We start from the raw sequence: 25236 nt of genomic DNA, 5'->3' as shown, positions 1-25236 counted from the left end.
ATTAAGTGTTATTTTCTACCTAAAATGTAGCCACTTAGACAAGAGGGAGAGAGGGCAGTCTTAGCTGATGTAGGTCTCGAGAACTGCCCTGCTATTGGATTTAGGAAGAAGCGGAAGGAGTCAGGGTGGAAGGGGTGTTTGTCAAAAAAAAAAAAAAAAAAACGAGGATGACAAAGGTAAGGAAAGCAGACTATATGCATTTGACTACATTTTCTTGGCTGGTTAGTGATTGATGATGCAAGATCCGCTAATTCCAAACCAGTTTGAGACCCCCTCCTTTCTGTTGATGTGTAACCACTGACTTTAATAGTATTTGTATTTCCTATTATGGATGTCAGTCATTACCAGTATACAACATTCTTTAAAATATCTTCTTTTGTGTTCAGTAGAAAAAAAAAACTATTTTGTAACAAGTCAAGGGTAAATAAACTTGTATTTTTGGGTGAACTGTCTCTTTAAAAGTGAGAATTGGCCCTCATCATCTACTAGTAAACTAGTTCATGTTTTTGTTTTTCCTATTTTGGGTGTCAGCAATTACCAATATATAACATTCTTCAAAATATCTTGAGTTCTATAAATAAAAAAAACAATGATTTTAGGGTGACTGTCTCTTTAAAAGTGAGAATTGGTCCATATCCTCAAGTGTTACCTAAGGGTCTTTTTGTAGACAGTGTAACACAACTGAGTTCAACATCCTGTTCAACTAGTAAATCCCAAAGAAAACTATATGCTAGCCAAAACATTTTACAAGGTTTATAATTTAAGCAATAAGTGACTGCTTAAAGGCACAGTTCACTGAAAAAGTCTGTCATCATATACTCCCCACTGACTATTTCCAAACCAGTTTGAGATTTTTCTCTAAGCATTGATCTGTAACCATTGACTTCCATAGTAGAAAAACAAATACTATGGATGTAAGTAGATACCATTATCCAACATTTTTCAAAATATCTTCTTTGCTAATAAGTAGACATTAAGTAAAGCCCATCCTGTTCAATTTGTAAACCCCCCCCCAAAAAAAAAATATATATATATGCTGGCCAAAACATTTAGCTAATAAGCGAGTAATTAAAGGCATAGCTCACCCAAAAATGAAAAGTCGGTCATCATTTACTCACCACTGACTATTTCTAAACCAGTTTGAGATCCAACATTCTTCAAAATAGCTTATTTTGTGTTCAATAGAAAAACTAAAAAACTCACAATGATTTTGGGTGACTGTCTCTTTAAAAGCGAGATTTGGCCCTAATCCTAAGGGTCTTTTTGTAAACAGTGCAACAAAATTGAGTGTTATCTTCTAGCCATTATGTAGTTATTTAGTAAAGCCCATCCTGTTCAACTAGTAAATCCCAGAGAAAACTATATGCTAGCCAAAACATTTAGCTAATAAGCGACTACTTAAAGGCATAGTTCACCCAAAAATGAACTCACCCTGACTCATTCCAAACCAGTTTGACATTTCCTTTTTCTCTTTCCTGTTGATCTGTAACCATTGACTTCCAGAGTAATTGTTTTGGCTACTATGTATGTCAGTAATAACCAGTATCCAACATTTTTCTAAATATCTCCTTTTGTGTTTAATAGATTAAAAAAAAAAAAAGATTTTAGGGTGAACTGTCACTTTACAAGTGAGAATTGGCCCACATCCTAAAGTGTTACCTAAGGGCCTTTTTGTAAACAGTGCAACACAATTGAGTGTCATTCTGTAGCTAATATGTAGGCTTTTAGTAAAGCCCATTGTTTAACTAGTCAATCTCAAAAACAAAACAAAAAAAGAAAGAAACTATATGCTGGCCAAAGCATTTTGCTAATAAGTGACTGCTTAAAGGCACAGTTCACCCAAAAATGAAGTCTGTCATCATATACTCACCACTGAGTATTTCCAAACCAGTTTAAGATTCAGTTTGAGATCCGACATTCTTCAAAATATCTTCTTTTGTGATCAATAGAAAAAAAAAAAAAAAACTTCCAATGATTGTTGGGTGACTGATGTCTCTTTAAAAGCGAGAATTAGCCCTCATCCTAAAGTGTTACCTAAGGGCATTTTTGTAAACAGTGCAATTGGGGGTCATTTTCTATCTAATATGTAGTTATTTAGCAAAGTCCATCCGGTATATCTAGTAATACCCCCCCCCCCCCCCCCCCCCAAAAAAAAAAAACAACAACTATATGCTGGCCAAAGCACTTAGCTAATAAGCGACTACTTAAAGGCAAAGTTCACCCAAAAATGAACTCACCCTAATTATGTCACGAATACCAGCGATCGTCTTTCATAAGATCACTGGATTGCACTAACAATAACCATGGACTACAAATATACCATTTCTGGACTACACTTTCATACATGCACTCCGGTCACACTCACACATGCTTCCTCATCTGGACTGATTACTCGCACCACCTGAGGATTGTCAGAGACTGATTGCGCACACTATTTAAGCCACACACTCACTCATTCAGTTTGCCGAGTCTTTTATACTATCAGTAGCACTACAACGCGTTTCCCAGTCTTGTTATTCTGTGTACCGACCTTAGCCTTGTTAGCATCCTTGTCTTTGTCTGCCGCCTGCCTTTTGACCTCTCGCCTGTTACTGATTACGATTCTGGACTGCCTACACATACCCGTTTGTACCTGTATTGACCATTGCTTGCCTGACGACGAATAAACCTGCATATTGGATCTTACCTCAGTTGTATGTGTCACTCCCCGTGGTTACAGACTAATTCCTAACCAGTTTGAGATTTTCATTTTTCCCTTTTCTCTTGATATATAACCAATAACTTCCATAGTATTTGTTTTTCTTACTAGGGATGTCAGTAATTACCAGCATCCAACATTCCTCAAAATATCTTCTTTCGAGTTCATTAGATAAAAAAAAAATACCTCAATGATTTTTGGTTGACTGTCTCTTTAAAAGTAAGAATTAACCTTCATCCTACAGTGAAGTGTTATCTGAGGGCCTTTTTGTAAACAGTGCAACACAATTGAGTGTCATTTTGTAGCTAATATATAGTCATTTAGTAAAGCCCATTGTTTAACTAGTCAATCCCCCCCCCCCCCCCCCCCCAAAAAAAAACAAAAAAAACTATATGCTGGCCAAAGCATTAAGCTAATAAAAGACTGCTTAAAGGCACAGTTCACCCAAAAATGAAAAGTCTGTCATCATATACTCACCACTGAGTATTTCCAAACCAGTTTAAGATTCAGTTTGAGATCCGACATTCTTCAAGATATCTTCTTTTGTGTTCAATAGAAAAACAAAATAACTCACATTGATTTTTGGGTTCTCCCTGCCTTCGTGTGGGTTTCCTCCGGGTGCTCCGGTTTCCCCCACAGTCCAAAGACATGCGGTACAGGTGAATTGGGTAGGCTAAATTGTCTGTAGTGTATGAGTGTGTGTGGATGTTTCCCAGAGATGGGTTGCGGCTGGAAGGGCAACCGCTGCGTAAAAAATTTGCTGGATAAGTTGGCGGTTCATTCCGCTGTGGCGACCCCAGATTAATAAAGGGACTAAGCCGACAAGAAAATGAATGAATGAATGATTTTTGGGTGACTGATGTCTCTTTAAAAGCGAGAATTGGCCCTCATCCTAAAGTGTTACCTACGGGCATTTTTGTAAACAGTGCAACACAATTGAGAGTCATTTTCTATCTAATATGTAGTTATTTAGCAAAGCCCATCCGGTATACCTAGTAAATCCCCCCCCCCCCAAAAAAAAACCTATATGCTGGCCAAAGCATTTAGCTAATAAGCGACTACTTAAAGGCAAAGTTCACCCAAAAATGAACTCACCCTAATTCCAAACCAGTTTGAGATTTTCTTTTTTCCCTATTCTCTTGATATGTAACCAATAACTTCCATAGTATAATTACCAGCATCCAACATTCTTCAAAATATCTTCTTTCGAGTTCAATAGATAAAAAAAAAATACCTCAATGATTTTTGGTTGACTGTCTCTTTAAAAGTAAGAATTGGCCCTCTTCCTACAGTAAAGTGTTATCTGAGGGCCTTTTTGTAAACAGTGCAACACAATTGAGTGTCATTTTCTAGCTAATATGCAGTCATTTAGTAAAGCTCACCCTGTTTAACTAGTAAATCCCAAAGAAAACTATATGCTGGCCAAAGCATTTCACAAGCTTTTTAATTTAGCTGACGTTGCCACAGGCTAATCCGCAGCATGTCTGAATTATGAGCTCAGGTGCCTGTTTATTCAGCAACATTGTTCAATGAATTATTAGGGCGAATCAATAATTTATGAAAAAGACGCTGCACTTCATGCGCAGTAACAGATTAGCCAATTTTCCGGTGTCAAAAGCGCACGTTTCTTTCCCCATTAGGAAACGTGGGTGTGTGCATCCATCACACTTCAGCCAATGAAATTGATCTGATCCTCCGCTGAGGGAAAGCCAGGATTGAGGAGCATTAGGAGGAAGATCTGCCTGTTTAATATGAGACGTTTGAACTTTCTGAAGGTTTCTGTCGTCAGATTTACTGGTTTGCTTTTCCACTAATTGGATCCTCCATCTTCAGATACAGTCACAGCCAGATCCTGGACCAGTATCAGAAGGAAGCTCATTATTGTATTGATGCCCTGTAGGAAAAACACACAGCGATTCAATAGATCATCACTAGAGAGTCCTAATGCCAGATTTAATAAGTTCTTAGTGGTTAATGATCTGACTGAAAGGTTGAAGGTTCAAATGCAGGATTTGTACTACTATAATTCTAGCTCATATTGCATTTTTAGAAAAACATACATTTTCTGGAACAATTCTTACTATTGACTTAGTGGCTTTTTACCTGCCTAATATTAATAAATTGGCTGTTTATTCATTCATTCATTTTTTTTTTCGCCTTAGTCCCTTTATTAATCTGGGGTCGCCACAGCGGAATGTACCACCAACTTATCCAGCATATGTTTTGGGCAGCGGATACCCTTCCAGCAGCAACCCATCTCTGGTTTGCAGCTGAGTGTCCATACACACTCATTCACACAAATACACTACGGATAATTTAGCCTACCCAATTCACCTGTACCGCATGTCTTTATGGACTGTGAGGGATGCCAGGAGGAAACCCATGCAAACGCAGAGAGAACATGCAAACTCCACACAGAAACGCCAACTAACCCAGCTGAGGCTTGAACCAGCAACCTTCTTGCTGTGAAGCGACAGCACTACCTACTGCGCCACTGCGTCACCCTGGCTGTTATTTAGTATTTATTAAGCATATTATTCCACATCTCTAATCCTAACTAATACAAAACCCTAATTACTACCGTAACTATTTATTAGCCACTAATTAGGAGTTTATTGAGGAAAAAGTTATAGTTTATGGTTAATTAATAGCAATCAATTGTACTCAATTATATAGGACACTTTAAGACAGGGGTGTCCACACTCTGTCCTGGAGGGCCGGTGTCCTGGAGGGTTTAGCTCCAACCCTAATCAAACACACCTGAACAAGCTAATCAAGCTCTTACTAGGTAGGTGTGTTGAAGAAAGTTGGAGCTAAAGTCAGCAGGACTTCGGCCCTCCAGGACTGACTTTGGACACCCCTGCTTTAAAATAAGGGCCTATTCTCACTTTTAAAGAGACAGTTCACCCAAACAATATAAATTAATTTACTCTTAACTTGTTACAAAACAGTTTGACTTTTTTTTCTATTGAACACAAAAGAAGATATTTTGAAGAATGTTGGATACTGGTAATGACTGATGAACTTATAGGTAAATAAAGTGTAACTATTTTCTTATTTTTAGATACACGTGATGCAATGATTATCACAGTATTGATTCGATTTAAAGCTTATTTATTTGCTTAATAATTAAGTATTTAAACTGTATTTACTGTAACAGAATAAAAAAATATACGTGTATATGCTGTATAAACAAACATATACACTCACCGACCACTTTATTATGCACAACACATCAAACCTTAAGGCGGATGGGCTACAGCAGCAGAAGACCGCACCGGGTGTCACTCCTGTCAGCTAAGAACAGGAAACTGAGGCTACAGTTTGCACAGGCTCACCAAAATTGGGCAATAGAAGATTAGAGAAATGTTGCCTGGTCTGATGAGTCCCGATTTCTGCTGCGACATTCGGATGGTAGGGTCAGAATTTGGCATCAACAACATGATAGATCCATCCTCCCTTGTATCACTGGTTTAGGCTGGTGGTGGTGGTGTAATGATGTGCAGGGTATTTTCTTGGCACACTTTGTGCCCATTAGTACCAACTAGGCATTGTGTCAGTGCCACAGCCCACCTGAGTATTGTTGCTGACCATGTGTATCCCCTTATGACCACAGTGCACTCATCCTCTGACAGCTGCTTCCAGCAGGATAACACGCCATGTCATCTCAGACTGGTTTCTTGAACATGACAATGAGTTCACTGTACTCAAATGGCCTCCACAGTCACCAGATCTCAATCCAATAGAGCATCATGGATGTGCAGCCGACAAATCTGCAGCAACTGTGTGATGCTATCATGTCGACATGGAGCAAAATCTCTGAGGAATATTTCCAGTATCTTGTTAAATCTATGCCACAAAGGATAAAGGCAATTCAGAAGGCAAAAGCGGGTCCAACCCGGTACTAGTAAGCTGTACCTAAAAAAAGTGGCCGGTGAGTGTGTTTATAAGTATAGTATTATAACAAAAAACATAACAAATGTAACGTCAATGTTAATTAATATAATAATTTAGTATTAATAATTTATTTAATGTTCTTAAAGTCTTTTTAAAATTAATTTAGTGACACAATTTGTTGCTTTTTACCATTAAATCAGTTTTTCACAGATATGTTATACTTGCAGAGCTTTAATGATGATCAACTTCCACAATTTAAATGGTGCATGCAAATGACTTTAATTTAATTACAAGTCCCATCTGGATTTAATTTATGAATACATTCATGAGTGAAAATTTATTCAAAACAGCAACAATTTGTCATTATGGCTCTTATATATATATATATATATATATATATATATATATATATATATATATATATATATATATATATATATATATATTTATATATATATGTAGGTTTGTTTACAGCAATAAAATCAATGATTTATATTTTATATACACTGTGAGAAATTATTTGTTGACTTTATTTAAATTAAGTGAGGTAAACGATTAGTTGGCTTAAAATAAATGAGCACATTTTTAATTATTGCTATTTTTCATTAAAAAAAAAGCATATAGTGTTGGTTTATTTACAGCATCAAAATCATTGATTTATATTTTATAGACAGTAAATGATGCTCTTTTACCTATTTAAAATATTTCCAAAAAAAAAAAAAAAGTTCAGTATGGATGAATAAATTTACCATAAAAAAACAGAAGTTTCTTTGCCTCGGGTATGAAGAAATAACAATTGATGACAATGAAGAGATGACAATAAAGAAATGACTATTAGTTTAAAACAGCAATAACTTGCTATTTTTGTTAAAAGGGGCATATTGTGTAGGTTTATTTACATCAGTTATTCATTAATTTTATTTTCGGCTTAGTCCCTTTATTAATCAGCGGTCGCCACAGGGGAATGAACCACCAACTTACGCAGCAGATTTGCTTCCAGCTGCAACACCGAAACACTTTAAGCTTACCCAATTCACCTACAGCGCATGTCGTGAGTTTGAAAACACTGTCGGTAAACCAGTATATATACTGGTTTAAATATACTGGTAAAAATACCGGCAAATATACTGGTAAATATACCAGAATATTTAAATCAGTTTACACTATACTGATCATGTCCTGTTTTTCTACACTTATTAGTGATAATGGTCAGAAATGTTGGAGCAGTATTGCTTTTTTTAGCATAAGTAGAGGACAGAAACTAGCCAGACAGTAAAGTGTGAATTGTGGAGCAGGCTGAATCTAAAAAAAAAAAGAAAAACTGTATTTTTAATTAAGAGTACTCTTTTATTTTGCTTTTATTCTTGGCATAATAAAAAATATAATTGTAAAGCACCTCATGTTCTCTTGTCATAAATGTTTTAATAAACTTTAATAGGTAAAACTTTCCGAGATATGAACAAAAGCAAGTGATGCATCAAAGCTTGATTTAAAAAAAATCTTGAATTGTTATAAAAATCCTTATAATCATTAAAATAATTTTTAAAAACATTAAAAATAATTAACCTAAATATCTTGAATGATAATAATGATATGACGAAGTTCCGGAAACTTTCTACTTCTCTGTTTATTCGTCTGACTTTATGGTTGGTTTCTTTTAACCGCCCCCTGTTGTTTTAAAGAATATCACAACGTTGAACGCTGCGAGTATAAAAACCTTGTCCGTTTCGTGAGGTGCACGCACAGTCAGCGGAGGTGGGTGATGTGGCGCAAGGCGAAAGTATAAATCCAGCTTTACTCCATTCCTAAACCCAACCGATGGTGTTTTCAAAAGCAATCCAAAAAAGAAAAGCACTCGCAGCAGCCAGATTTTTACCACGTTTTCAGATTTTAAAACATTCTCACCCTGTTATTTATTCATTCATTCATTCATTTTCTTGTCGGCTTAGTCCCTTTATTAATCTGGGGTCGCCACAGCGGAATGAACCGCCAACTTATCCAGCAGGTTTTTACGCAGCGGATGCCCTTCCAGCCACAACCCATCTCTGGGAAACATCCACACACACACTCATACACTACGGACAATTTAGCCTACCCAATTCACCTGTACCGCATGTCTTTGGACTGTGGGGGAAACCGGAGCACCCGGAGGAAACCCACGCGAACACAGGGAGAACATGCAAACTCCACACAGAAACGCCAACTGAGCCGAGGCTTGAACCAGTGACCCAGCGACCTTCTTGCTGTGAGGCGACAGCACTACCTACTGCGCCACTGCTTCGCCCCCTGTTATTTACTTCTTTATTTTACTTTTTGCCTTTTGTTTTTGTCTTACTCGCTTTCTGGAACCATTGTTCAATGTACTCAAACCTGTCGCTGCAGTCCACTCTGTAGTGTTTGTTTTAGAGACGAAATGCAGCCATACGATCCTCTGGATACATAATTGGCGATCTCCAGAAATGTACATACGGCTTCGTTTTCAGAATGAGCCTGCATTGGTATAAATTTACCTTACTAAGAAAGATAAAGAAATTAAAATCACACTGTATTTTTTCCCTGTTAAACTCCATCACCTCCACACTAAAGTTTCCAACTCTTATATTTATTTTTATACATATACATTTGACAGATGCTTTTATCTTAAGTAACTTAAACTGCATTCAAGAATTCAAGGTATATGCATTTTTAATCAGCCGGGAACGAAAGCATCTCTGAAGCTGTACTTTTCAAAAGTTTATAAAAATACAGATAATGTACAGCAGATGATCAAACACGGGGGGGGGGAAAAAGAGGAAACTCCCATCAGAGCAAACAGCACATCTGTCGCTTCTAAAGACGGCTTTTACTTCAGGATCACAGATGCTTTGTTGTTGTTCTCGTTTTTTGTTTTTTATTATTCATATTATCATCGCAGTTAAAATATCTCGTCACGGCTTATGTAAGATCACATTGTGTTGATAAAGCTGTAAGCACAGAGAACTGTTCTGCCATCATAATGGATAAAAAGCCTTCCCTGTTTTTCTTTTACAGCCGTGTTTAATGATCGTGCTTCTGCCAGAAGGATGGTGAATTTGCATTAATAATGGCGTCTGAAGTACATGTAATTGACTGTGTCTAATCTCAGCGTCTAATCTTCTTTATGAAGCCTTTCTCAGCCCAAAGCTGTTTGTTTCTGACACCTCCACCTCTGCTTCTGGAAGAAATACTAAAATAATCTGGACATTTGCTGTTTTTATTATTGCCGTTTGGTCTTATTTTAAGCATATGGTGCCGGCTTGACTTGTCGTTTTATTAACAGCATTAAAAAGCATATTAAAATATAGGAATGCATTATACTTGTACCTAAAGTAATGTTATTTACCTTATATTACTTATATTACAGTAGATTATGACAACAGACAATAATAATAATCAGCAAGGACTCATTATGATATTCATTCATACTTTGGGCTCTATTTTGACGGTCCAAGCGCAGAGCGCAAAACGCAGGGCGCAAACGCTCTCAGGGCGTGTCAGAACGCATTTTTGCTAATTTAAGGACGGGAAAATCCGCTTTGCATCCTGGCGCATGGTCTAAAAGGGTTGAGTTTATTTTCTTAATGAGTTATAGGTGTGTTTTGAGAATAAACCAATTACAGTCTCATCTCCCATTCCCTTTAAGAGCCAGCTGCGTCGCGCCAAGATCGCATTCGCTATTTACAGGACGTAAAGTAAGTCTAAGTGGGAAAACTGAGCATTTCACTAGCAAACAGTTAACAGTTAACAGTTTTTTTAACAGAAAACTGTTAAACAGAGCATCTACTGCGTGAGAATGAGAGATAAATGATCTACTTTCACTTTTGCTCTTGGATAGGGAAACCTTTACGCACAGATATCAATTAGTCTATAAATAATTAATTGCGTTTGTTAAGCGCAAATATTCGTTTCAAAGCTCTTTCTAAATTTAGTTCTAATTTCCAGCAAACGAATAAATGAACAACAATAACGAAGTGTGTTCAAAAACCTGAGTTATATCCTAAAACACATGCTGTGCCCCATATGGTCTAAAAACTGACAGGTGGACAAATCTAAGCTTGTTTTTAATAAAACAAATATAAATATGCATATAATAAATAATACTGCTAATAATAATAACATTATACAAAAGCAAATTGTTAATGAACTGAAAAAGCCTCCTGAGATGAAGAAGACATAAAAGCTGTGGTTTTTCATATTTATGTAGGCTAGAAAGTAATATGTTTTGTAATATTTTAATCCTTTATATTTATATCCTATATCTATTCTTATTATATCATATATATATCCTTAATATTAAATTTTTTTCATATGTAAAAATATTTGCCTATTGCTCTCTTGTGCGTATTAAGCAGTGTGTAAGCGAGGCGCAACTTTGCGCCGGAGTTTAGACCGGGTTTGTTTTGGTGTAATGAAAAATCTATTTTAGTTTCTCAAAATAGCAACGCGCCAGCAGTGCACCTCAGAACGCCTTCCTTTTTAGACCAGAACGCCTATGGGCGCACATATGAGCGCTAATGCATTTGCTATTTAAACAGCGTAGCGCAACGCCTCAAAACGACTCTTGCGCCAAGCTGAAACTAGCAAAAGACTATTGCGCCGTGCCTTGCGCCACATTGCACCGGGTGTATGATAGGGCCCATTGATTTTCCTTCAGCTTACTCCGTTATTTATCAGGGGTCGCCACAGCAGAATGAACCGCAAACTATTCCAGCATGTTTAATGCAGCAGATGCCCTTCCAGCCACAACCCAGTAGAGGGAAACAGCCATACAAACTCATTCACACACAAACTGAGTCACTATGATCGATTTAGTTTACCCAACTTACTTACAGTGTATCTGTTTGGACAGTGGGGAAACCAGAGCACCCGGAGGAAACCCATGCCAACACGGGAAGAACATGCAAACTCCACTCAGAAATGCTAACTGGCCCAGCCGGGACTTGAACCAGCGACCTCCTTAATGTGAGGCCACAGTGCTAACCACTGAGCCACCTTCTCCACCCAATCAAGCACTTCGAGCACCCTCACCTGAATTCTTATCAGCCGTGCAGGCACCTGACAATCATCTGTCATCATCACTGCACTACATAAGCCCAGCTCCCAGTTCACTCCGGCCTTGTCGCTAGTACCAGATAGGACTGAACTCCCTGTACGCAGTCAGTGTTGATTCTACAGCTCTAGTTACTTACCTTCCATGTTTCCTGTGATCTCCAGCGTCTTCCGTGTCATTGCTAGTGCGGTGTCTCCTGGTTTCTCATCTGGTCATCATTCTATTCGTCACCAGTGGTTTCTGTTTTAAGATCCATCTCTGCAAAGACAATACATCCGGTCCATGTTTTTACAACTGTGTTCGTCTTGATATTCCTCACATGCTTAGAATACCTGCTACCCATTACAATAAACTGTTTACGCTAACTTAGCCGAGTTCTGTCCTTCCTGTAACAATTTAATTTTAAATAAAAGGTTTTTTATTTTTTAAATCCTTTATTAATTCTGAAAAAAGTTATATACAGCGGGGACATTTAATATTGAACATGTCATTTTTTTCCACTCTGGTTTCATCTACATCCTCCTGCTAATGTAGATGTTGGACTGAAGCAGCTGATATTTAGAACCAGCGACCTTCTTGCTGTGAGGCGACTTCAATTAAAAAAGTTGAGTATCGAAGAATAAATCAACCCAGGCTCATTCTAAATATGTACCCCTATATACATTTCTGAGGAGCGCCAAATTTGTTACAGGAGGTGTGTTGTTTTGCAAGTTTTGCTTTCGCCAATTCACCAGAGGTCACCGTGTATACTTTTTAAGATCAAGAAAGTGCCACTCGCACCTGCTCATCTTGCGTAAATCCACCAGAGGCAGCTGTCAATTGACTGACCAACCAATTGACTGACCCACCCTCCTCCTTACCGACAGTGTTTTCAAAATGATATACCCGCTTAAGCCTGGTTTATACACGACGCGTCCGCTAGTTTACTTAAGTGTGTGCAGCGAATGTGACGTCATTGTGGTGTTAGTGGAAGTTAGCTTTGGGTGCGCACGACATGATTTCGACTAGTGGTGCGCACAGCATTTTTTGAGACTCGAGGCAATAGTGCGCTTGGTGCAGCGTTTGAGTTGAATATGAAACACTCTGAAGAGATTTTGTCTGAAACAGTACGACTGCACAGACATCTTTATAAACCCTGATCATAGAGATAACCAGATGATGAATAATTTTTGGCTAGAAATAGAAACAGCCGTGGGAAAGGAGACAGTTTTTTTTAAAAGGTTTGGAAAAACCTGAGGGATAAGTTATTAAAAAACAAAAGAGGCCATGGCAAAAGTGAGCCAGGTACACAATAACAGAAATGTTTTTCATAGATTTTACACTGATGTATATAGGCTATACAATTGTACATTTAAAACAATTTAATAGTTACAAAACTCTAATTGAGGAACAGATTATTTCTTTGATAACTGGAAAGGAATATTTGAACCTATCGGTTTACAATATACTGACGTCCATCCTTTCTGTGACAATTTAATTTTAAATAAAAGGTTTTTTATTTTTTAAATCCTTTATTAATTCTGAAAATAAGTTATATACAGCGGGGACATTTAATATTGAACATGTCATATTTTTTTTCACTCTGGTTTTATCTACATCCTCCTGCTAATGTAGATGTTGGACTGAAGCAGCTGATATTCAGAACCAGCGACCTTCTTGCTGTGAGGCGACTTCAATAAAAAAAAGTTGAGTATCAAAGAATAAATCAACCCAGGCTCATTCTAAATATGTACCCCTATATACATTTCTGAGGAGCGCCAAATTTGTTACAGGAGGTGTGTTGTTTTGCAAGTTTTGTTTTCGCCAATCCACCAGGGGTCACCGTGTATACTTTTTAAGATCAAGAAAGTGCCACTCGCACCTGCTCATCTTGCGTAAATCCACCAGAGGCAGCTGTCGATTGACTGACCAACCAATTGACTGACCCACCCTCCTCCTTACCGACAGTGTTTTCAAAAGCATGATTGACCCGCTTAAGCCTGGTTTATACACGACGCGTCCGCTAGTTTACTTAAGTGTGTGCGGCGAATGTGACGTCATTGTGGTGTTAGTGGAAGTTAGCTTTGGGTGCGCACGACATGATTTCGACTAGTGGTGCGCACAGCATTTTTTGAGACTCGAGGCAATAGTGCGCTTGGCGCAGCGTTTGAGTTGAATATGAAACACTCTGAAGAGATTTTGTCTGAAACAGTACGACTGTGCAGACATCTTTATAATCCCTGATCATAGAGATAACCAGATGATCAATAATTTTTGGCTAGAAATAGAAACAGCCATGGGAAAGGAGACAGTTTTTGTTAAAAGGTTTGAAAAAACCTGAGGGATAAGTTATTAAAAAACAAAAGAGGCCATGGCAAAAGTGAGCCAGGTACACAATAACAGAAATGTTTTTCATAGGTTTTACACTGATCTATATAGGCTATACCATTGTAAATTTAAAACAATTTAATAGTTACAAAACTATAATTAAGGAACAGATTATTTCTTTGATAACTGGAAAGGAATATTTGAACCTATCGGTTTACAATATACTGATGTCCATCCTTTCTGTGACAATTTCATTTTAAATAAAAGGTTTATTATGTTTTAAACCCTTAATAAATTCTGAAAAAAGTTATATACAGCGGGTACAATTATTATTGAACACGTCATGTTTTTATCCGACCCGGTTTCATCTTCATCCTCCTGCTAATGTAGATGTTGGACTAAAGCAGCTGATATTCATTTACACTGACGAAGGGCAGAGGGTTGCTGAAGAGCTACTGAGAGATTTCAGTTGCTGTCTGGGCTTTCACCGCCTTCCTACAGCTTCCTTTCTTCATGTGTTTAATACTTTTTTCCTGCATCATTTTATTTTGTTTCTCATTATTTCATTTGTAAACTAATTAGATTTGTTTTCTCTACATATATGGATTTGTTTTGGTTGTTACTAACATCCTAGGAAAATTTCAAGTCAACGGCACCTTTAGAAATATGTTTTCAGAGAAAAATGGTGACATATTCAATACTTATTTTCCCCGCTGTATATGAAATAAAGCAGTATTATTTCTATAATTTTTTATAATAATATTTTATTCATCAATGGCTCACTGAATTGATCCTTTAGAAGGTTGCAATGATTTATGTTCCATATAAATTATGCTATTTTACTATATATCAATTTTCTTAAAACAATGCAAATTCATATAAACAATAATAAACATCATTTTATTTATAAAAACCTTTTGATTTTTTACCAAAATTCAAACAAAGAAATCACAGCACAAATTTTAGGAATTCATTTCCTTTTCGGCTCAGCCCATTTATTTATCTCGGTTCGTCACAGTGGAATGAACCGCCAACTCATCCAGCCTATGCTTTACGCAGCGGATGCCCTCCCAGCTGCAACCCAACACTGGGAAACACCCATACACTCTTACATTCACATACACACTGTGGCCAATTTAGCTTATTCAATTCACCTATAGCGCATGTCTTTGACTGTAGGGAAAACCGGAGCACCCGGAGGAAACTCATGCCAGCATGGGGAGAACATGCAAACTCCACAGAGAAATGCCAACTGGCCCACCTTGGGCTTGAACCAGTGACCTCCTTGCTACCGTGTTGTCTGGTTAAGCATTAACCTTCATTAACTAGTTCTGCAGTGAAACAACAGCTTCTGCTCATCTTACCTCAAAGCTAGTGCGGGTTATGGTGCCATTTTAATGATGCTGCATCAAAGAAAAGTTAAGAAAACTGATGTCAGGTCATTTGAATATCTCCATGGAAACAGTCATCTTGAGCATTAATTACGGAAAGAAAGATGGTATTTGAAAAATACGGCTATAATAAGCGCATGCCAGTCGCATTATTGTTTAACCTGGAGAGGAGCAGAGGACAAAGTTCTGTCATCATCATAATGCAGATGAGTTTGAGGAGATCTTTAACTATTATGAGCATCGCATAAACATAAAATGAGGAGATGTGGCGCATCTGTAAACTGTTAAATGAGTTGACCTGCTGTTACTTTTAGACTTTAAGCTCAGAGAAACAGATATGATCGCAAATTACTAACACATTAGGATGCAATAAAAATTACTATATACTGTGTGTATGCATGTATGTATATATATACAGCTGAAGTCAGAATTATAAACCCTTCTGAATTGTTAGCTCACCAGTAAACTTTCCCCCAATTTCTGTTTAACAAAATGATTTTTTCAACACATTTCTAAACCTAATAGTTTAAATAACTCATTTCTAAAAACTGATTTCATCTTTGCCACGATGACAGTAAATAATATTTACTATATATTCTTTAAGATACTAGTATTCACCTTAAAGGGACATTTAACGGCTTAACTAGGTTAGTTAGGCAAATCATTGTATAATGATGGTTTGTTCTGTAGACAATTGGGGGAAAAATATTGCTTAAGGTGGCTAATAATATTGATCTTAAATCGATTAAAAATTTCAAACTGCTTTCATTCTAGCCAAAATAAAACAAATTGTTAAACATAATTTGGGGAAATACTTAAAAACAAACAAAAAAATAAATAAAATCAAATTCACAGGAGGGCAATTAAGTTTCACTTCAACTGCATATACACTCACCGGCCACTTTATTAGGTACACCTGTCCAACTGCTTGTTAACGCAAATTTCTAATCAGCCAATCACTCAATGCATTTAGGCATGTAGACATGGTCAGAGACGATGTTCTGCAGTTCAAACCGAGTATCAGAATGAGGAAGAAAGGTGATTTAAGTGACTTTGAACATGGCATGGTTGTTGGTGCCAGATGGGCTGGTCTGAGTATTTGAGAAACTGCTGATCTACTGGGATTTTCACACACAGCCATCTCTAGGGTTTACAGAGAATGGTCTTAAAAAAGAGAAAATATCCAGCGAACGGCAGTTCTGTGGGTGCAAATGCCTTGTTAATGCCAGATCCGGTTTGAGTTGATAGAAAGGCAACAGTAACTCAAATATGCACTCGTTACAACTGAGGTCTGCAGAATTGCATCTCTGAACACACAACACGTCCAACCTTCAGGCGGATGGGCTACAGCTGAAGAAGACCACATCGGGTGTCACTCCTGTCAGCTAAGAACAGGAAACTGAGGCTACAATTCACACGGGCTCACCAATACTGGACAATAGAAGATTAAAGAAACGTTTCCTGGTCTGATGAGTCTCGATTTCTGCAGCGACATTCGGATGGGTCAGAATTTGCCATTAACAATATAACAATATGAAAGCATAGATCCATCCTCCCTTGTATCAATGGTTCAGGCTGGTGGTGGTGGTGTAATGGTGTGGGGGATAGTTTCTTGTCACACTTTGGGCCCATTAGTACTAATTGAGCATCGTGTCAACGCCACAGCCTACCTGAGTATTGTTGCTGACCATGTCCATCCCTTTATGACCACGTCCCCATCTACTGATGACAAGTTCAAGCAGGATAACGCGCCATGTCATAATATACAAATTATCTCTGGTTTCTTGAGCATGACAGTGAGTTCACTGTTATCAAATGGCATCCACAGTCACCATATCTCAATCCAATAGAGCACCTTTGGGATGTGGTGAAATTGGAGATTCGCATCATGGGTGTGCAGCTGAAAAGTCTGCAGCAACTGCGTGATGCTATCAAGTAATATGAAGATAAATTTCTGAGGATTATTTTCAGCACCTTGTTGAATCTCTGCCACGAAGGATTAAGGCAGTTCTGAAGGCAAAAATTGGTCCAACCCGGTACAAGTCAACTGTACCTAATAAAGTGGCCACTGAGTGTAATACATTTGTTATAATAGATTTAATTATATCAAAATGTAATAGAAATAGAATACATATGTATATAATTGTATATAATATAAACAACTATACTTTTCATCAAATAAGTAACTCTTAATTAGATTAAAAACTTTATATTTCTAAACTTTTGCACATAATTTATAATACATGCCACAATGTAATATTTTTGAAATATGCATGAAACTTGCATGATGCATTTAAACGTATTATTAACATATTAAAGATGTTTAATTAAGACCAGGTAAGAATTATAATGTATTTTACTTGAGCATGTGAGCAATGAGAAACTCCTCCAGTCTTCTAAGATGCTATTGATTGTCATTAAAGTGCCATTATAGAGTCATTATATTCACTAGTGCTTTTGTTCTCTCATAAAGCACAATTCTAGCTGCAAGGATATTTTATACTTGATGGTTTCATTTCAATGAGATGCTAATGATGTTTAATGGCATGCTGTATTATAATGATTTTAAATTGCAATTGAGCTGTGAAGATATGTTTTGTCTTTATTGTTTCTTGTTGTTAGCTTGTGTTTAGCATTATCTTGATAAGTTATTTGCTTTCTGACTAACAGTAGTGTCATTTAGCATCATTGTTTTTATGTCAAAGCTGAATAAGAAGCTCAGAAAGTTTCCATTGTTTATCTGTTTGCATTTTCATAAATCAAAGTCTTTTAGTCAGTGATGTTTTCAGATGCTGATTGAACAAGACGCAGCTAAGCGTTATTTGTGTGCCTGCTATCCTAATTACAGAAAACATTGTGCTTTTATTTTGATATAGAATAAGCCTTGCTAATGGTATAATGATGCTCAAAACAATAAATCTGGTTTTGAGACTTTTTTTATTTTTTAATTCAACAATGATTTGGAGTAAAAAGCATTTTATTTAAAGAAAAATTAAAGAAAGTTGGTATAAAACTGTTTTATGTATAAATGTTTTATGTATATTTTATGTAAGTATATGCTAAATATACTTATATTTTATTTATATATTTATTTATTTATAAACAAAAAATAAGACAATAAATACATTTGATAATTAATAAATGTGATATTAAATACATTCATATAAATACATACATAATGAATGAATTAGTTTATTTATTTATTTATTGTCTTACTTTTTTGTTTATAAATAGTTCATTAATTTTAAAAAATCCAGTTTCTTTTTTTTGGCTTGATTAAAGCTTTATTTTTAGTTTTGGTAAATAATTTTGTTTTTATTTGTGGATGTTCTTAAAAAAAAGTTAAATAAATAAATTTAAAATAAATAAATGCTATAAAAATAAATCAATAAATCAATTTGATAGCAAATCAAAATTATAATAAATACATTTTATAATAAATAAATAAATTTATATATATATATATATTGTAACGAGCAATTATATGCCACGTCGCCCTGGTCGCAAATTGCACCCAGCTGGACCTTCATCAAGCCAGGATCGTACACAGCTGGAGCACATCAAGCGGAGAGACATATAAGCCCAACCTACGCCAGGAGAAGATGAGCTTCATTCCTTCTATGACTCCCTGTGCTAATGCTTGTCTCTCTGTCTCTCCTTAGCGGACTCCAGCTCGTGACGATCCTGCACCCGACTACTCACCGTCCTTCACCTACTTCCCGGAGCACCAGAGCACCTCACCCTAAAGAAGAGCACCTTTTACAGCACATTCACTTTGTAAATAAAGCACCCTCCGGGGACTTGTCTGTAAACTCATCCTGTTGTGCCGCTGTTTTCCCTCTGCCTCGCTACAATATATATATATATATATATATATATATATATATATATATATATATATATATATATATATATATATATATATATAAAAGTATATATTTTTAGTTTTGGTAAATATACATAGTATTTTATTTTGATGTTTAATAAAAAAAATAAATCAATGAATTTTATAATAAATACATTTGGTTATAAATAAATAAATAAATAAATAAATACAATTTAGTTTCCTCTTTTTGGTTTAAAGAAAGCTTTATTTTCAGTTTTGGTACATTTTTATTTTATTTAAATATTTATTAAAAATAAATAAATAATTTTTATAATAAATGAACTTGTTAAAAAGAAGTTTTTACTTAATTTAATTGCTTAAACCTTTTTTTAACAAAGGCTTTATTTTCAGTTTTGGTAAACATATTTTGTTGGAATCTTCATTTAAAATGCTACTTAAATACTTAAACAAACAAACAAATAAAAAAATAAAATGGATTTTTTTAATAAAAGCTTTTGTTTCAGTTGCAAGTTTTCAGTTTGCAAATATTTTTTTATAAGGATCTTCAATAAAAAGTTAAATAATTAAATAAAATTTAAATTTAATACAATTAAATAAACAAAACTTAAATCAAAATATTTGATCATAAATAAATAAAATCATGTTTTTGGCCTAATACAAGCATTATTTTAGTTTTGTTAAACAAGATATTTCTGTGCAACTCCAAGACCAGAAATTTTGCTGAGCTAAATCAGCATGCAAACTTAAAAAGATCCAAAAAATGACCTAATAAATGTATTATTTGTCTTGTTCTTTTTTTTCCAAACCTACAGGTTTGAATTTTGTTACCTGTGACACACAAGAAAAAAAAGGCACATACTCAAATTAGCAGACAACTTAATAAAGCTAATGCACATCTTTAAAAAAAAAATCAATAATCATCCTTTTTAATAAGCTAGTGTTTTTTGATTAAGTTAATGTAGCTATATGTTTAATTTAATTTGTTATGTTCCAAATTGGCAATTTTGTTAAATTAAATATTATTTTATTTATTTGTTTTCAACTTGAGATCTTAAAGTTCATGCTAACTAAAATGCAATTAAACAATAATAAGGTTGGTATCACTGCTTGATGCTTTACACTATTCAAATTAATTAAAATCCTAAATGTTACAATATTCAACACACAATTAAAAACTAACCCCTCTGTTGTTATTGTGATCCCAGTATTAAAAAAACATCCATTCCTAATTGTGCATTAATTAAAATTAAAGCAAAACAGAAATATCAAGAAATAATAACACTATGCTAGATAGCCACTTTCAATTTGAGCATGTTTAAAAGGGATGTATTTTTAAGGCTTGGTTGTGTTTATGGGGTAAGAAAGCAATGTTTGCTCATGCTTCATTTGTAAAAAAAATCATGTTATTTTTTCATATATCTTACTTTGATTATATACATCTACTCAGCTAACATGAAAACGACTGTCATATTTTCTAGTTCCTCTCAAAGCCCGCCATTAAGAGGCTCTGATTAGTCAGCTAACATAATGTGCTGGGATTTGCGGATTAGTCAGAATTATTAGCCCCACTTCGGTTTTTTTTCTTTTTTAAATATTTCCCAAATGAAGGAAATTTTCACAGTATGTCTGATAATATTTTTTCTTCTGGAGAAAGTCTTATTTGTTTTATTTCGGCTACAATAAAAGGAGTTATTAATTTATTAATCACTATTTTAAGCACAAAATTATTTTCAATATTTTTTTTTTTCAAGTGTCTTAAAAAATATCTAGTCAAATATTATTTATTGTCATCATGGCAAAAATAAAATAAATCAGTTATTAGAGATGAGTTATTAAAACTATTGTCATAGAAAAAAAATCTCTGTCAAAAAAAAAACAAGGTGTCTAATAATTTAGGGGGGCTAATAATTCTGATTTCAACTGTATATTATATTTTATATTTAGTTATAAGCTTGTGTAAGTAATATAAAATGTTCTCATATCTTATGCGAGTTCGTTATTTCAGAAAGCATCCGCATAGAGAGACACTGCAGCACTGTTGAAGATTGTGGCTGTTTACAGCGATTTGATGGATAGATATGAATCTATAGCTAAATTTTTAACAGTGCCAAAAAGCATTTCCAGTTGTTTACGTCCTTGCTACAACATACCATTAAAGGTTCAAGACACTCTTGAGTACTTTTTTTGAGATGTGAAAAGATTTGTTTGTGTTGACCATCAGTTAAGACAACGTTAGCACCTGTCAGCTTTAATTGTGGGGAAAACTGGATAAATTAGACCTTTTGTCTGCTAATTTCATCTTCCGGGTTTAAAATCATTATCTGGGCGAGATCAAAATTGGTGACGAAGAGTGAATCTGTTATGACATGTCGGTTTCTTATTATTATTCATAGCGGAATTTTCTTATCCTATGAGAAGAGCCTGCTTCTTAATTATTCATGAGAGCACGTGCTTTTCGAAGGCAAGACAGACCTGCCAAGCTGTGAGACAAAATCACTAGGTGAGCGTGCGTCTGCGCATGGCAACCACTATTCAGCCTTTCATGAAGGGTCCTAATGTGTATGTTTCCATGATCCACAGGGTTTGTTGCATGTTTTTCACCGCAATTCTGTCAGGGATGATATAGCAAAGCTGTTGATTTGCAGCAAGCATTTTTGTGGGGAGTTTGTATGAGAATTAGGAGGGGTGGGGGAGGGGGGCATGGCCCTTTAATGCTTTATCTTTTATGGTTGGAGCTGCTTCCTTCTTTGGGGAGTTTGCGCTGAATCCAGCACTGAACTGAGAGATTCTGGAAGGTATCCTTTGTCAAATGCTAGAGCTATATCTTTATTTTAATTCTCTACAACATAATCAAAATTAAATTGTAAGCACTTCTCTCTCTGTGTTGTGTCATTTAGAAGCCAAAATACAGAAACAAAAGAAGCTCTTTGAAAATAGCAGCGTTTTTCTGTTATAACATTGCAGCACCTCCTTCACTAGGCATGGTGTATGCGCGTAACCTGAATGGGTTTATGATTTCATTAAGCCGGATGTATTTGTTTTGAGCGTATTACATTTAGAAAAGCTTAAAATATGATATCGTAGTGGACCACCCATTTAAATTGCCATTCATTCCTGTGATTCAAAGCTGTGTTTTCAGCATCATAACTCCAGTCTTTAGTGTCAAGTGATCATTCAGAAATTATTATAATATGATTTACTGCTCAAAGATTTATGTTGTAATTCTGTTTAGGATCTTTTTTTTTCAATGTCTTTGATGAATAGAAACCTCAATAGAACAAAAATGCTTTGATAAAGAATTCCTCTGATGAAAGTAATGCATTCTTGCTGAAGAAAAACATTTTCTATTAAAAGGAAATAAAATGGCTGACCTCATATTTCTGACAGTAGTGTATTTGTTCAAGATCCTTCTTTAAGATGTTCAATTGAATCCATTCATTCCAACTCCCGTCAACTCCCGTATTTCATCCATTCCATCAAAAGCATCGAGCAACTGACATGCAAAAAAAAAAAAAAAAAAAAAACACACAAAACACACACACACACACACACACACACACACATACATATAAGAAAACAATGAATGTCCCGAGTGATGTACTGACTGAATTGGACTGAACTATTGACCTAAGGCTCATTAATTTTTAACAATGCAAAATACACACAGTGACTAAGTTTACACGGACATCAGTAATGGAATGATTTGCCTTAATCTGAATAAGACAAGGGCGAGGCAGTGGCGCAGTAGGTAGTGCCGTCACCTCACAGCAAGAAGGTCGCTGGTTCGAGCCTCGGCTCAGTTGGCGTTTCTGTGTGAAGTTTGCATGTTCTCCCTGCCTTTGCGTGGGTTTCCTCCGGGTGCTCCGGTTTCCCCCACAGTCCAAAGACATGCGGTACAGGTGAATTGGGTAGGCTAAATTGTCCGTAGTGTTTAAGTGTGTGTGTGTGTGTGTGAATGCTTGTGTGAATGTTTTCTAGAGATGGGTTGCGGTTGGAAGGGCATCCGCTGCGTAAAAACTTGCTGGATAAGTTGGTGGTTCATTCCGCTGTGGCGACCTCGGATTAATAAAGGGACTAAGCCGACAAGAAAATGAATGAATGAATAAGACAATAATAATATTAAGGTGTTTACATGAGCTGCTTTTTAAATGTTCCTTTCATGATCCCGTTTTACATGTTATAGCACATAGATCGATTGACGTCATTGTGTCACCACGCTATCCACATTTCTGCGGAGATTCATGTAATTTCATCTCTGTTATGCACAGACAATATTAGCTTTATCGGACATGGACCTTCAGCATGCTCTGGGGTGGTTTGCTGACAAGTGTGATGTGGCTGGGATGAGAATCGTAACCTCCAAGTCCGAGACCATGAGGTTTGCCATCTCCAGGTTTGAGGAAAGTCCTTACTCCAGGTGGAAGATTTCAAGTATCTTGGGGTCTAGTTCACGAGTGAAGAAATGATGGAGGGTAAGATTGATAGGCGAATCAGTGCAGCGGCAGCAGTAATGCGGTTGATGTATTAAACCGTTTTGGTTAAGAAGGAGCTGAGCCGAAAGGCAAAGCTCTCGATTTAGCGGTCAACCTACGTTCCTACTCTCACCTATGGTCATGAGCTTCGGGTCATGACCGAAAGGATAAGATCTCGATACAATCAGCCGAAATGAGTTTTCTTCACAGGGTGGCAGGGCACACTCTTATAGATAAAGATTGTGAGGAGCAGGGTGAAGAGCTCTGTCACCCAGGAGGAGCTTAGAGTAGAGCCGCTTCTCCTCCACATCGAGTGAAGTCAGCTGAGGTGGCTCAGGCATTTGTTTTAGATGACTCCTGGATGCTTACATAAGGAGATGTTCCAGGCATGTTCCACCGGTTGAGAGCCTCGGGAAAGACCCAGGACAAGCAGGAGGGACTATGTCTCTTGGCTGGCCTGGGAACGCCTCAGGATCCCCCAGGAGGAACTGGAGGAAGTTTCTAAAGAGAGGGAAGTCAGGGGTTCTCTCCTGAGACTGCTGCCCCTGCAACAAGGCCCAGGAAAAGCAGATGAAAATGAAATGACGTTAATGGTTTGATTGCTGTGTTTACATGTCTGTACTGCCCTTCAATAATGCAACTAAAATCTGCATACTTCATGTCTTAATCTGATTTCTGTTTAGTTTATGACTTTAATCAAATTAAATAAATAAATAAAAAAAAACGCGGTTTACATGGTAATGTATTAAAATTGGATTATTGGTGTCGGTGTAAACATACTCAGTGTTACACTGTTAAAGATTTGTGTAATTAGACAGTATTTAACTGTTTTAAAGCATATTTATGCAGTATGTTATTGTATTTTAAAGTTGTATTTGAAGTTACTGTATACTTTACAGTAGATATATAGCTGAAGTCAAAATTACACTATTACATATTAAATACTATAATATTTTTTTCTTCTATAGAAAGTCTAATTTATTTTATTTTGGCTAGAAATTTATGTTTTATTTTTTTTATAAAATGGCGTTTTAGTTTTTGTGAAAACCATTTGAAGGTCAATATTAATAGGCCCCTAAATCAATATATATTTGTTAGATTGTTTACAGAACAACTAATAATATAATATTATATAAATAATAATAATTATTCCTATTAATGAAGTTGTATTTTTCATTATTGTGTTAATTTTGTGCTATTGCATCACAAGAGGCTCTTCAGATCTGTAGCTGATTGTGAAAAAAAAAAAGAAACACAAAATAAACAGAAAAAGCAAGTAGATCAAGTCAGAGATTTGATATTACTCCTGTTATACCGCAGATATTTTAGTGACACTCTTTTTTACTGTTATTAACATCCTTTTACAAGTTTTGTATCTGCTTAATATAACCAAACATCCGATCGATTAAGTAGTGGAAAATCTTCTTTCGTTTACCAGTTTCTGTTCCCGTGAAACCTGTCCATAGACAGTTTCACGTCCTTTTCAGACCCACAGAGATGCACATTTTTAGGACTTTAGTCCAGCCTGGGTTTCTATATCTACCAACATGTCAGTA

The 25236-nt window shown here is 36.0% G+C and overlaps 1 protein-coding gene and 1 long non-coding RNA gene across 15 annotated transcripts in view; one reads left to right on the top strand and one right to left on the bottom strand.

The window, feature by feature from the left end:
* Positions 1 to 7645, top strand: part of cltrn (collectrin, amino acid transport regulator) — a 33060-nt gene extending 25415 nt beyond the window's left edge. The window contains exon 5 of the transcript XR_015522738.1: positions 7596 to 7645. The gene's annotated coding sequence lies outside the window, so the exon portion shown is untranslated. The remainder of the gene's footprint in view (positions 1 to 7595) is intronic.
* Positions 3806 to 25236, bottom strand: part of LOC141380563 (uncharacterized) — a 55810-nt gene continuing 34379 nt past the window's right edge. For 5 of the 14 annotated variants that reach the window (XR_015524078.1, XR_015524080.1, XR_015524081.1 and 2 more), the window contains 3 exons: positions 22580 to 22701; positions 11803 to 11921; positions 3806 to 4592 (listed from right to left, as the gene is read on the bottom strand). This is a non-coding gene — a long non-coding RNA (uncharacterized LOC141380563). Of the gene's footprint in view, positions 4593 to 9493; positions 10039 to 11249; positions 11922 to 22579; positions 24226 to 25236 lie in introns of those variants that run through there. The other 9 variants (XR_015524092.1, XR_015524084.1, XR_015524087.1 and 6 more) reach the window with 3 other exon arrangements.

The sequence above is a fragment of the Danio rerio genome, chromosome 23 (assembly GCF_052040795.2).
Source record: "Danio rerio strain M-AB ecotype USA chromosome 23, GRCz13ab, whole genome shotgun sequence".
NCBI lineage: Eukaryota > Metazoa > Chordata > Actinopteri > Cypriniformes > Danionidae > Danio > Danio rerio.
This window is presented reverse-complemented; position numbering and strand designations above follow the sequence as displayed.